Source organism: Cupressus sempervirens, chromosome 8 (assembly GCF_028749045.1).
Source record: "Cupressus sempervirens isolate cs-2001-9-10 chromosome 8, ASM2874904v1, whole genome shotgun sequence".
Classification (NCBI taxonomy): Eukaryota; Viridiplantae; Streptophyta; class Pinopsida; order Cupressales; family Cupressaceae; genus Cupressus; species Cupressus sempervirens.
In genome coordinates, this window is record NC_143125.1 from 399,994,765 (window position 1) to 400,009,553 (window position 14,789).

Here is a 14,789-nt window from a genome sequence, read left to right on the forward strand (position 1 = left end):
TGTTGTAACCCTAAAGTGGCATAAAAATACTTGTATAAAATAGCTTAGGGTTAGGGATTGATTCATAGCGGTGATGCAAAAATTGGTTCTTGTGGTGGTTTTGAGCTATAAGGGATTATGGATTGTAATAAGGTTGTAATCACTGGAACATAATAATATCAGACTTGTTATTTGGTGGATGTATTCTAGGGATTGGGTGAACCATATTAAATCTTGGTGCCTTGTGTTCTTTTTTGTCTGATCTATTATTTTTTATTATTGGTTATATTTCCATGTGATTGTTATTTCTATCCGTGGTTTTATCCTAACATTTATGAAGGTCTTGGTTCAAAAAAGATCACATCCTAAGGGTTTTTTGATAGAGGGGTATATGGTATACTAGACCATGGTGTACATCAGTAAATATCTTCCCAAGTTTGCATCAAAGATCCATGTAGATTGCATTTGGGATCCCAACTCCATTAATAGATTCAAAGGAGAGTACTTGATGAGGAAAGGTAGATTGAGAAAAGTGAGAAGAAATTATAAAATGTTATTGTAGTTAGTTAATTCTTATCCATTATCAATATAAGTTGTTTCTAACTAGTCTAGTTGCTTTTTTTTATAGTTGGTCGTGAGTGAGATACACTACATTTGTATATTGCAAACAATCTTAATTAGAGGATGGTATGGATTCAATTGTCTCAAGAAAATGTTCACTCATTAACATGAGGAAGTGTTGTATCATTGGATAAAGAAGCTCATCATAATGGAGATCCCAATATTACGCCAATAGTACTTGATCTAACACGTGGCTTAAGAGATAGAAATGTATGTACAAGATTACTAATCATGGTCCATAAGTTTAATATAAACTCACAAAACAATGCAAATAATCTTGACATGTTTGAAAATTGTAGATCAAACACCAAAAAGCTATGTACTACCATGACAATAAATTATGCATATTTTTTTATAGACAAAATGAATAAAAATTGTGATTCTGGGATAAGTACAGTTATTCTTGTTGTTAATCTCACAATGGTAAATAGTCTAAATAGTAAAATTGTATTTGGTTTGCACATTTAGTCTAAATAGTTCAAATATTAAAATAGTCTTTTCTCATTTAGTAGTACCAAATGATACCAAATTACAAATGGAGCATAAGGTTTGCACATCCAATATGAGTTCATATATTTGGTGTATAATGGGAACAAAATGACACAAAATCAAACTTATGGAACATGCTATTGTTTACTCATGAGATTTAGACGAATGCTTTCCTTTCATTAGGTTCTTGCAGTGCTATTTCAAGAAATTTCAACTAAGACTTTGTATACATTAACCTACAATGTTATCTATAAATACAAGGAGTCATTTATAGCTAAGGAAAGAAAAACAACAACATTCTTGCAAGCCAAGGTTGAATGAATCAAATCAACAAGAATACATACAACATTTTCCTTGTAATAGTAATCCTACCTTCTTGATGAGTAGAAAATATTGTGAGAATAAAAAGAACCTCATCAACCATTCCAATATTTTGATCAATAAGAAGTTCCATTACAGAAGGGACAACTCCACTCTGAACAAACCTAGGTTTATTTCCTTGATAAATTGACAAATTAAAAAGTGTAGTAGAAAAATCTTTTTTCCTTCTTGGTGTTCCATCATGTAGTAGATCAACTAATGGAAGGATGGCTCTAGAGGCTCCAATTATAATCTTGTTCTTGTCCATGAAAGATAGGCTAAAAAGAGTTAAAACAACATTTTCTCTTTCTTCCATGCTACCATGCTTTAAGACTTCTATTACATAACTAATGGATCCTCCTTAAATAATCAATCATTTGTTACTACTATGAATAGATAAATTTTTAAGGATAGTCACTACATGTTCCCAAATCTTTGCATCACTTGATGATAAAAATTTCACTATATGTTCAGTAGTTTCACCCATATTACTACCTCTTTCTTTCTTGAGATTTTTTAGTGTTCTTGATTTTGTTACTAAATCAAAAATAGTAGATAGCTAAAGTATGTCTATTAGCCTATACAGAAAAATAGAATCTGTATTTCTACTATCCTTATGTGAAAGGGAAATCATAATATCCATGACAAGTTCAATATCTTTTGTATCATCTCTCCCCTAGGATATCTTTAATTGGATGTGCATTAGTTCAACCCATTCTTTAAATTCATTAGAAACTTTTAGTAAATTATTAGGCAAGGTATCTAGAGCCCCATTCAATTCCTCAGTCACTTGGAAAAACCTTCCTATGATTACCTTGCTCTCAAAGACTAGATAGAGTTTTCTGCCATTAAGAAAGACTTGAAGTGAAGCTTTAGCAAATTACTAGGCCTTTTGAAAGGAAGAAATATAGGGAAGAGAATCTCAAGGTAGAGATACAGAGTGTGGAGACCTCAAATAGACTCCCAAATATAATCTAAATTAAAAAACAAGTGTTGAGTTAACTTTGATTTTACACAATTTAATTTATAGACTGATTGCTACACTCAAGATCTCCACCATTGTCAAGGGCTCAATGGTGCACATAAGAAAAAATATGGTATATAGTGGGAAAACATAGTTAAGGGGAATTAAAATGAAAAGAAAAAAATCTTAATCTTCTAAAACAACAGGAAAAACTCTACCTCAGCAATCATAATATACATGCCTCAAGAATTTAGAAATGATATTGTAACACAAGTTTGACATTCTTATAATTAATTCTTTCATAGTAATTGTGTAACAAAAAAAAATCTATCCAAAATGTGACCACAAAACAACACACATTTGGACTTCAATTAATTTCCTTGAACCATCTCTAGTCTAATACTTCATAGTTACATGTTACCATTTTACTACTGCTAGATGCATGCTAGTTTTATAACTGAAGAAAGATAGATAAAGAAGAATCATTAGGCCACAAACACATGCATCTATCACAAATTTCATGAACATAAAGATATAGAGTACTAAATTTACAACTCCCTTCACTAGAGAAATTTATGGTACTTTGTGATTTTTCAATTTCCTATCCTTTCAAATAGATTTTTAGTATCATCTATCCTTCTTTGGATCAATTCTTAATAGGATTACCTGAATGCATGCATGTAGGTATCATTAAACTATTTGCTTCTAGGGGTGTTTTACATTGAAATGCACAAAATTTGATAAAAAATATTTTGAGAGATTTAGAGGAAGTCAAAGCTAAGAAAGTATTTTTATCCTACACCAATATGATAAAATGGATGCTTAATGAGCTTCTCATATCTACTTTTGTAGAAGCCTATATAACGTATTTGGTAACAAATCTACAACTAGCCCTCTTATTATATTCAACTTACATCCTAAAATATATCCTAAAATATACTTAGCTTGCATCTCCATGTCTATGGATTTTTGGCCTTTTTAAGAAGTTTCCTTGCATACTTATAAGTTTCATGTATCAAAAACCTTGTCAAATTATTCGCTTCTTGTGTGTTTTTCCCATTTGAGATGAAACTAAAGACACATACTAGTTTCAAGGCCATGGAAATACTCATATGTAGGTGTTCCCAAGTTGAAAGATTATCTCTAATCCATATTGCAACATGTCTTTGACTGCCTATGTATCTAGCTTTGGTTAAAACAAAGGGTCATTGATTGGGACTTGCTAGTAGCATTCCTCCAAATGTGAACCTTTCCATCAATGTGCCATATACCTACCATAACCAACCAATAATAAATAAAATATGAAGGAACCTACTTGAGGCCTTTCCAACAAAATATTAGAGTGGTTTATACAAGAGTACTTTGCATCAACATTACACATTACATTGTGGTAGTGAGAATACTTCTATTGTCCACCCAATTCTTTATCCCGTTTATTAATGTTTCTTTTAGGAATGGTTTTTGTCATAGTCTATATAAAATCACACCTTCAAAAGTAGTTAACTGCAACAAAAATCTCCATTATTCTCATTTTTTGTTGTCTTATAAGTTAACAACCTAAAATTGTAAAAATAATCATAGATATTGCAGTCAAAACTAAATATACTTCATGACTCTCTCTATAGTTTACCTTGAAAACTGTCAACAACATTTGAAAGAAAATTGCTAGCTAATTTTGACCACCACTTTTGAGTTGTGGCTTGGGTAAAATCATAAGAAAACACATGGCTCAGGCTAGAGTTCCCCTGCCAATAATATCTAATGTATCAAGTTATCAAAGTTTAAATATTTAAACATATAGATAAGTTGATAAATTTTCACATTTTAAACCACTGCTTACAGAAATACCAACGTACTATAGATTACCATCTGCCTATAGAATCTATACATAATTTAAATATCCATTATCATAGATAGATATCCTTTCTCATTTTTTTTAATACCAGGATCAATCATCCAAACACCTTTAAAATGCTCCACATGTAGGTTGCTTGCTGGAGTTTGGGAATTAGGATATTACTCCCAAAAATTAAAAGAAAAGTGCACTTTTTAATTATAAATGCCCAATTACTTTTAAGGAAAATAGTTTACCAAAATCTTATAGCCATAAATGCGTAGCATATAATAGCTAGAAATGATTTGTTGACAAAAATTCAATTAAAGGGTGAAATTTTATGGTAAGGATATATCTGAAAACTATAAGATATATTCTACCTTTTTATAAAACCTATTATTAGATTAAAGATGACACTTAATGGACAATATTATTTTGTTAAAAGATCTAGTAGAGATTCAGAAGCTTCTCCAGCACAGACTTGGAATTATTAGCATGGGCATGTAGGGGTAAAGCATGAAATTGGGAACATGGGTAGCACCATGGAACATGTGTAAGTTTTGTTCTCAGGTATGCCTTGTTTATTTGAGGATGGAAAATACTATGAAGTATCTTGAATGGTGTAGGCATGTAGATTGTTAGGACAATGAGCTTCTAAGAAGATTGACAAATTAGGAAATATGGACAATACTATGATAGTATTGTGGATATTGTAATATATATATTTCTTGGAATCAAGAATGCTTGGTACCATGAAGCATTTGGGTGTTTTAGGCATGTAGTTTCTGATAATTACATAGCATGCAAAGCACTGTGACAATTCTAATGGGTATTACAAAACATATATGTTCCCTGGGTTGAGGATGTGCAACACCATGACACATTTTTTGATGTTCCAAGTGTTGTTAATTATATTCATTAAGAAAGGTCATCACTTTGAACATATTCTTTGGAGTTATAAACATCCATCTTTTTAGTCTATGGCAATGTAGACATTGTATAATGTATCATATCTCCTTGGTCGTAATTATGAGGAGAGAAAATAATATGATCACTTGTATGGGCAAGGGAGGTTTTGTGTATCATAAATGAATATAAGAAAAAACCAATGCATAAGAATGACATACTTTATTATTATATTGTGCACAATATTTTGTCAAAACTATACTATGCCCATAATTGTAGGATGAGAAGTCACTTTTGAAATTATTGTAAGCATTGTAAAATTGTATGGCCTTCATTATACATAGATGCAAAAAGAAGCAATAATTTATAATAACTTTCATAAGCATTATAAACCTTCATTGGTAAGAAAGATAATCCATACAGTAAAGAGTGGTGTAAGATGGAAATCATTGTAGAAGTAGTATATGTAGAACAAGGTATTAAAGAAGAAGCCACCATAGAAAATTTTATCACAACGATAGAAAATTGGGTTTCAATACTTAAGTCAAAGCATCAATACCTTCTACCTGTAATCACCTAAAAATGGTCATCTAGACTATTAGCCCCCTTTTCAACATTTTGGCTAAATTAATTTAATCATTTATCTAGACCAAATTGCTAATAATCAATTTATTTGATTATAACCTATAGTTTGACTATGCTATCCTAAGTTCATTATTTGATTAAAAGAACATGTCCCCTTTTAATTAAATAAAACACCCCATTCTTCTAACCCACTTAAAGTGCACACATAAAGTCTTTTTTCTATTTTACAATTAAAATAAAAGGCTTGTGAGACTTTTGTCTTATATGACAAGTCAACTTATATTCTATTGGTTGACTTGTGTGTGCACATGGATCACTCCTCTTTTTGAATTCCACCATTGATCATCCACCATCTTCATCTTGATCTCTACCATCCATACATCTTTAAAAGGGAGAGAGCTTTCCCCCTCAATCTGATCCTCATTTTCAATATTGTTATGCTGCAGGTTTTCTAATAGGTTTTTTTGGAGCTTTGTGGAGAACTTCTATTTCTTGTCTACATTCTCTCATACCATAGCATTTTAGCTTAGATTCGTGTTGCATGTTAGTTTAGCTTCTATTTTGAAATAATCTATCTCACATAGCTTAATATTTGGATTGTAACACTCTCATACATGTTTTAGCATATCTCTATTTTGCATCTCATTCTAGCTTAATTTTCATTTGCATTGCATCCTTGAGGATCTCCTTGGGACATTTGCATTCTTGCATCTTGTCTTCGGAACCTCCCATTGAATGGTTTGCTAGCAAGAAGAGTATCTCTAAGGATCATTTGAGAGCCCTTGAACTTGAAAAACACTCTCTTGCACTCCGTGGATAGGGAGCTCTAAGCCGGCATCCAAGCATTCCAAACTCATGGAATCATTTGGATAGAAGGATTTAGAGTGGGACACTTTTCGAGTGTACATTTTTTGCGCCCACCGTGGGGTTTGAATCAAGTTTCTAGCTCCATTTTCTTTTATTTTTCATCTTTGATTTTTTTACAGCAGCATATTGGATCTAATTAAGTGCTTTTGTAAGATTAGCACTTTGATTTTAAGGCCAACCCATAAGTAGATTGGTCTGAAGGCCAAAAATCTAGTTGGTTTAAAGATTTGATTTTATCTTTTAAACTGCTTAGATTTTGATTTTGAAATTTTTACTATAGATTGGATATGTATCCAAAATGTTTCAGTCCGATTTTCAGAGCATTTTGACATGATTTGCGAAAGTTATGATATTTTCTTTTTTTTTCATAAAAAGTCATTTTTGGTCGTACATCAGCGTCTTTTTTAAAAAAACTTACATTTTCAGAAAGGTTTTTCAATTCTAATGGGGGTTCTTTCTTTGTGTTTTGATTTGATTTGATAAATTTGGCCTGTTTTGACAAAATCGATCTCTAGGGAGAAAATGAAGAGATTTTTTTGAATTTCTTACATTTTTGAAAAGCTCTCTAATTTTTAGTAGGGGTCTCTTCTTTTCATTTCTATTTTTAGATCCGAAATCATAGAAAACAATTTCAATGTTGTTGACTAGGTCAAAATCAAAGAGTAAAAATGAGAGCATTTGTGATTAACTTGCACTTTCTTTGCATGCACTTGGTTGGAAGATAAATTGGATTTTTGAGGCAAATAACCACTTTTTATTGCAGATTTTTATGTTATTTCACACTAACTTGTGGTGCTTACAAGTTGTTATTACAAGTTGCCATCCTTATGAAAAAAAAAATTTAAAACATTGCATAAAAAGAACGCATGTCAAAGCTTCAAATGCGCAAGGGCTATTAACATTGTTTGCAAGGCTGCCCAAAGCATAAAAACTCAAACTTGCTTCATTTTTGTTTCCATGTGCAACATTGAATAATTGTTCATTTTTTATAGGCACATAAAACTTGTGATTGGAGTCTTTTGGTAATAGGAGAGTATGCTCTTCACCCTCATGGTGAATCAGAAATCTTGACTTTCCATTTGGTTTCAAAAGCAAGGGGTAACTGAATCTTCCTATTGCATTTGGGAGAAAATGATTAGAATAGGAGAGTATGCTCTTCACCCTTGTGGTGAACTAGAAATCTTGACTTTTGAAAGTTGATCCACTTTGTGTAGTTAGAATCCTTTAGAGGGCCTGCTCTCGGACCACCTGAGAGGAACGACCCAAGTGGGGACAAGCCGATTACCTGGCTCTTCCAACCCACTATAAACTCAAGGCTATCAAGGACACAAAACCTTGGTAGACATAGTGTTTATCTTTGCCTAGTGTGATCGCTTATGGGATTTCGACCATAGGGAGATCACTAGGCAAGAATGCTTAAGGTACTCTTGTGATCGTGAGATTGGTTACTCATCACAAGGTGAGGTGTCCCATAATTGGGAGCAAGAGGAACTCTATGAATAGAAGCCCTATCTAAACACTCTAAGTTAGTAACTACCTTTTTTAGCCACTCAACTTCTTAGTGCAAGGATCGATCCTAGTGGACTACCCGGATCACCCCAAGATTTACACTCACCATATGTGTTCCCTTGGTTATGCTTATGGAATTTCCATGACAAAGCCAATATCTCTTGTGGGAAACCACTTGGTGTGAGGTGAAGGAGCATCAAGCATGGGCCAAGTTGTTGAGTAATGAACCATGTCCTTTAGGTAGATATTGCTTGATGTGTTCTTGAATGTGCTAGACCTATGAAAATCTTTGGAACATATACATGCCAATAGTTCTAGGGATTTCTTTTAAGACCTCACATATGCTTGTATCATGCAAGGTTGCTTTGTCCCTTGCTTGATTGTTTGAAGACTACTCCATGTGTCACTATCTTTCTTGGAAAGAAATTGCTTTTGAACATCAAATTTTCTATGCTATTAATTATTGTCAAACTTTGTCAACCAAGTCAAAATGTTAAGTGCAAATATTTTCTTGTGTTACTTACCAATGGGGGTTTCATCATTTGGCTATGATTTGTTATGTCTCTAGTGCTTAAACATGCTTAAAGTGGCTCTTTGGTCTTAGTGCTCTTGGTCTTTATATCTTCATGGTCTATGCATACTTGCTAGTTATCCTTTTGCTGAAATGGGTACCTTGATTTCTTGACTACACTCTTGGGTTGGGAAAGTTGTTCACTTGTCACCTTGCTTGCTCTATCTATTTGGCTATTTGGGCATCTTCCCTAGCTATTGACTTGAATCATTCATGTCGTAAGTTTCTTGGACATATTGTTTGACAAGTCACTTTCATCTCTATCTTTACTATACTGGCAAGTGAATAATCTACCTCTCTAGTTTGGACATCAAGTTATCTTATGTCACCTTGTTAGCTTCCTCTAGTCTCCTTCATGCTTGATTATCTATCTACCACTATGGCATTCAAAGCTTGTGCTATCAAATCTTAGCCAAATCTAGATGATCATGATATCCTCCATGCCGTTAAAGAGTTTCAAGATCTATATGCACAATACAAAGAACTAGAAGAGACAAATGATCTTTCTTACCTTCATCTCTCTAAGCGCATGACAGAAATGAAGTCTAAACTTGAGAAAAGGTTAGAGGAGAAGATTTCATCATTACATGAATCTTCCTTAAGGTCTTTACATGAATGTGAGTCACCTTATTTGAGGTCATCCTCTTCTTCTAGGTCTACATGCTCTACTTCAAGACATCAAATGTCTTCATCTTCTAGATCTAAAGACCTCTTTAGAGGACAAGCAAGTGATACCTACTTTGAGCCTATGCTAAAATTTCATGATGGACCTATCTTTGACCAAGATAATGATGAAGACATGGATGCATACCATTCACATGAGAAACAACAAAAGGACTCTAGACATAATTTTGATAGAACTTTTGCTCCCTTGGAAGATTCTTATGATGACACTTTGCAAAAACTTCTTGGCAATAAGATCATCATGTTACCTAAGTCTACCTCATATAGAAACCCATTCTTGGATATCTATTGTTCTTATCATCAACATAATGAGTATAGTACTTTAGATTGCATTGAGCTAAAACATAAAATCCAAGATCTTATTGATAATGGAATTATTGATACCTCTAATGATTCATGCGATGAGGATACTTTTCTTGAGCAAGATTACATTAATGAACCTATGTCTAGTAGCGGCTCTATTACATCTTCCACTTCTTCCAACACTCATGCATCTTTCAACACTTCAAATCTTTCCAACATGCTTCCATCAAATAAAGAACCTAATACTTTCCACATTGACTACGTGTATCCTCAAGGGCTATCTCTAAAAGAAACTCAAGCTAAACTTCACTTGGCTACAAACCTTTTCCATGCTACTAATCCTAAACATCCTCAACCTTCATGCACTACTATACCTAATCCAAGCACTCTTCATTCTCCCTTGTCCTTAGAAGGAGCTCCATGTCAAGAGGACCCTCAAAAAGAAAAATCTATATATGTCAAGAAAGATCAAGATCAAGCACCCTTTCATCCTCAAAATTTCACCCCTCCATATCCTATAACTTGTCCACCTCCTAAGTATGATGAAGATATCACTTCCACTATCTCCCTTGACCTTATTAAAAATTATGAGAAAAGTTCTCTTCCTATGCAATCCAAAGCTACTTGTCAAGATCAAAGTGTCCCCTTATGTTCTACTTCTCCATATCCACTTCAAAATTGTGCTCAAGCTTCAAGTACTTCTATTAAAAATGTTGTTCCTATGAAAGGTGCTCATGAGTCTATTGATGGCTTTGACCATATTACTCACTCTAAAGTTGTTGATATCCCTTCCCACTATCCCTTTGCATATCCTAATTCTATCCTTGGTCCTCATCCATCAAAGCTAAAGCCTTCAAACCTTCCATCTATATTGGGACCTTATGTTCCTTCATCTCCTACATTCACTCCTAGCTCATTCCCTAGCTCTCCTATAATACCTCAAGATCAACAAAGACACTCATCCTTGATGAATTTTCACCCATCCATCCATCTAAACCAATCATATCAGCCTTATTCATCCACAAATCCCAAGTACTTTGGAAGTGAGAATAAACATAAGAATCCATTGAAAAAGAAAGATCACTATGTCCCATCTAATCGACATGTGAATTCTAAGAAGGAGAATGCACAAAAGAGACCACAAAGGTCCAGTATTAAAAAAGTTAAATCAAAGAAAATATGGGTTCCTAAACCCATTATTGAAGAAATGTGTTTTGAATTATCCAAAGGAAAATCTAAAGCTATATGGATTCCCAAGTCTCTTTTAAAAGAATTGAACATTGAAAATACTTCAAAGTTGACATTCAAGCTTCCTAAAGGTTTCCATTCCATCTTCTTCTAAAAATCTTCCTAAAAATATTCCAAAGCCTTCCACTCCACTTTTTTCCAAATCTCTTTTACCACCTCATACATTTAAACCTCAAGCTATTTCATCCATGATTCCTCCATCATTACAATGCCCTTCAAGGTGTGTGTCAATGTTGATCTTGTCCAATATTTCAACTACCCTCATGAAATCCTCTAAAGCCTACACTTACTTTCTATACATGAACTATTATCCTCCATATACTCTTCCTACTACCATTTCTCTTTCATCACCCTATCAACATCTTTGAGCATACCTTTCTATGGTCTTGGCTTATCATGACTTATCTTTTCTATAGGAGCATTATCTACATTCAAACAGCTTCAGCTCTTTCTAAAAATTCAAAAGAAAAAAAAATAAAAAAAGAAGAAAAAATAGAAAAAATGAAAAAAATGAAAATGTGCCTTGGTGAAAACTACTTCTTGTGGCACCTTGGTAGCAAAAGTAAAGAGAAATAAGTGCATCCTACGGTGAAAACTATATCTTGTGGCACCTTGGATAAGTACCATGATGAAAACCTGGTAAACAGGCATCATGTGTAATTCTTCCATCATCCATCTATCCCCTCTTCTCTCTTTGATCTTGACAATGTTGAGCTATCCTTGTGTATGGGCTATCTTATCTATCACTCATCCCATCCTTCTCATTCTCTCATATCGTTCACATCTAGCTTTATTCTTATTGCTCTATCCCATTGTTGTACTATCTAGTTAACCCCTTGGTCTTGATCATAATAAATGAAACATGGTTCTCCTAGGTCGCTTGACATGGCTACTCTTTTGAACTACACACTTCATGCTATCTCACTTGTTGGCTTCATTGCTTATCCTACATGCTATCTTTCTCATTACTTCCATTGCTTATCCAAAATATGCCTCATATGACTATTTCACCTCTTTCCCTAGCTTGGGTACTCTTGAGGAGTCAATCCTTGAGGATCACTTTCACTTGCTTCATACTCTTTTTTCATCCATCTTTGCTTATCCACTGGCTCGTTGCTCCATCATATCCTATACCTTGCTAGACATTGGGAGAAAATGATGTGATCTTGCTTGAGAACTAGTGATATCTAAAACCTTCTAAAAAAATCCAAAAAATCATATATGATGCTGAAAAAATCTTAAAAATTGAAAAAAAGTCTTAAAAAAAATCTGTCAAGTGGTGAAAACCTGAAAATAGCCGCTACTTGAAATCTTCGCACCTATGTCTATCAGTCTCAATCATCCACTTCGCTACACATTTTTTGGCTTGGAATTGTTTCTTGTCCTCATCTCGAGGGCATAGCTACTTAGTCTATTGAGGCATTCTTGTGCATTAGGGTTCCTTTGACAACTCACAAAATAGTGTTTCTCAACACTACCCCCACCCACTTTGACATCAAGTGTTTTTCAAACACTTTACAGATAGTTTACCTATGGTCTCCGATGTCGTGATATTTCTCACTATCATAATCAAGTCTTGAAGAAATGGCCAAGTGACTTGCACACACACACTTTAACACTTAAACGACTAAGATTTGCTGATCTTTATCTACTTTGTGTGTTGTCTATGATGATTTCTTTTCCATGTGTTCCCTCCCTAATAGTCTTTCAAGGATGTCATTGACTAGAAGACTGGGGGCATGGGACATATTTTCTTGATTTTTGGTTGTGGGTATACTTTTGTTTTTCTATAGTGTTGTAAGCATTCGTGCTTGTCCTATTCAACACTTTGACTTATAAATGTATCATCCTTGACTGTTTCACAAGACCACACTTGGGGTTTATCCTAGTGCTTATGCCTTGATACAGGTGTAATCTTGCTAAATTAAAATTAGGGAATCTAATCATGTAGTTATCTTGACTTACATGTCTCTGATGCTTAGATTGGATTTCCACATTCTTATCTAATATCGATCATATTCATATCCTCATAGTTATACTAGTGATGGTTGTATGATCTTATGATGTCCCTAATAAATGCTCAATGATGAAATTAAGAGTCTAAATGTTATGCACTTCTTGCTAGTAAACCACTTTGCATATTAGCTTGCATTTTAGGTTCATTTTCTAGCTTAGTCTTGCATTCTTGCATATTGGGAGAGCTCTCTCTTCATCTTTTCATAGACATATCGGCTAACTCCTTTTATATATTTCTTTACTTTCTTCTTGTTCATGTCTTTTCACCTTCTTAATCTTTCACTTCATCTCTTTTCTATCTTATCATCACATTATATAAAGTTTTGACCTCTTAAATAATTTCAATGACCTAGATTCATTTTCGGGATCGAAATCCAAATTCGATTTCATCTTGATAGTCAAAATTATCTTTTAAAATTCTACTTTCTTCTGAGCAGTTAGCTGACCTTTTGAGGTCATATCTCTGAATCATCACTGGGGCATCTTCATTTCTTCATGTCTTCATCATTTCCATACTTCATATCTACTTCAATTCACTATTTCATGTCTAAAATCCTCTTTCTACTCAATTTGACCCAATTTTTATGATTTATCTTTCATGGTCAACTTTGGTCAAAATGGGGCATTTTATCAGTTTCTTATAGTCATTCTTGGGTTCTAATAATCTATCTCTCATCTTGGACATTGCTCTATTCTAATTTTCCCATGTTTAGCTACTTTCTACTTCCTCTTGCCTCATTTCGATTTCGATCTTGAGGGGGCAGAAATACTCTATTGCTAATTGTTACAGTTATCTATTTCTTAGGAGCATTTGTTTAACCTTATCACTTTCTCTCGATCTATTTGAGAATTCTTTTCGGATCCTAACATCATCTTCTTAGTGTTCAGTACTACCGCTATCAGGCTTTGCATTCAGGACTTGCTATCTATTTCTACATTTCATTCTTTGGAATCAGATATCTATATCTATCATCGCCTACTTGTCTTCAATTTTCTTTGACATAATGTGTTCCCAAATCGATCACACATTAGTCAAAGAGGGGCAAATGTAATCACCTAAAAATGGTCATCTAGACTATTAGCCCCCTTTTCAACATTTTGGCTAAATTAATTTAATCATTTATCTAGACCAAATTGCTAATAATAAATTTATTTGATTATAACCTATAGTTTGACTATGCTATCCTAAGTTCATTATTTGATTAAAAGAACATGTCCCCTTTTAATTAAATAAAACACCCCATTCTTCTAACCCACTTAAAGTGCACACATAAAGTCCTTTTTCTATTTTACAATTAAAATAAAAGGCTTGTGAGACTTTTTTATTATATGACAAGTCAACTTATATTCTATTGGTTGACTTGTGTGTGCACATGGATCACTCCTCTTTTTGATTCCACCGTTGATCATCCACCATCTTCATCTTGATCTCTACCATCCATACATCTTTAAAAGGGAGAGAGCTTTCCCCCTCAATCTGATCCTCATTTTCAATATTGTTATGCTGCAGGTTTTCTAACAGGTTTCTTTGGAGCTTTGTGGAGAACTTCTATTTCTTGTCTAAATTCTCTCATACCATAGCATTTTAGCTTAGATTCATGTTGCATGTTAGTTTAGCTTCTATTTTGCAATAATCTATCTCACATAGCTTAATATTTGGATTGTAACACTCTCATACATGTTTTGGCATAGCTCCATTTTGCATCTCATTCTAGCTTAATTTTCATTTGCATTGCATCCTTGAGGAACTCGTTGGGACATTTGCATTCTTGCATCTTGTCTTTGGAACCTCCCATTGCATGGTTTACTAGCAAGAAGAGTATCTCTAAGGATCATTTGAGAGCCCTTGAACT

At 33.7% G+C, this 14,789-nt stretch overlaps 1 pseudogene; it reads right to left on the reverse strand.

Annotated features, from left to right (window-relative positions):
• Positions 1-1,289: 1,289 nt before the first annotated feature.
• The window catches only part of LOC149542974 (uncharacterized), a 119,459-nt pseudogene continuing 105,959 nt past the window's right edge, over positions 1,290-14,789 (reverse strand).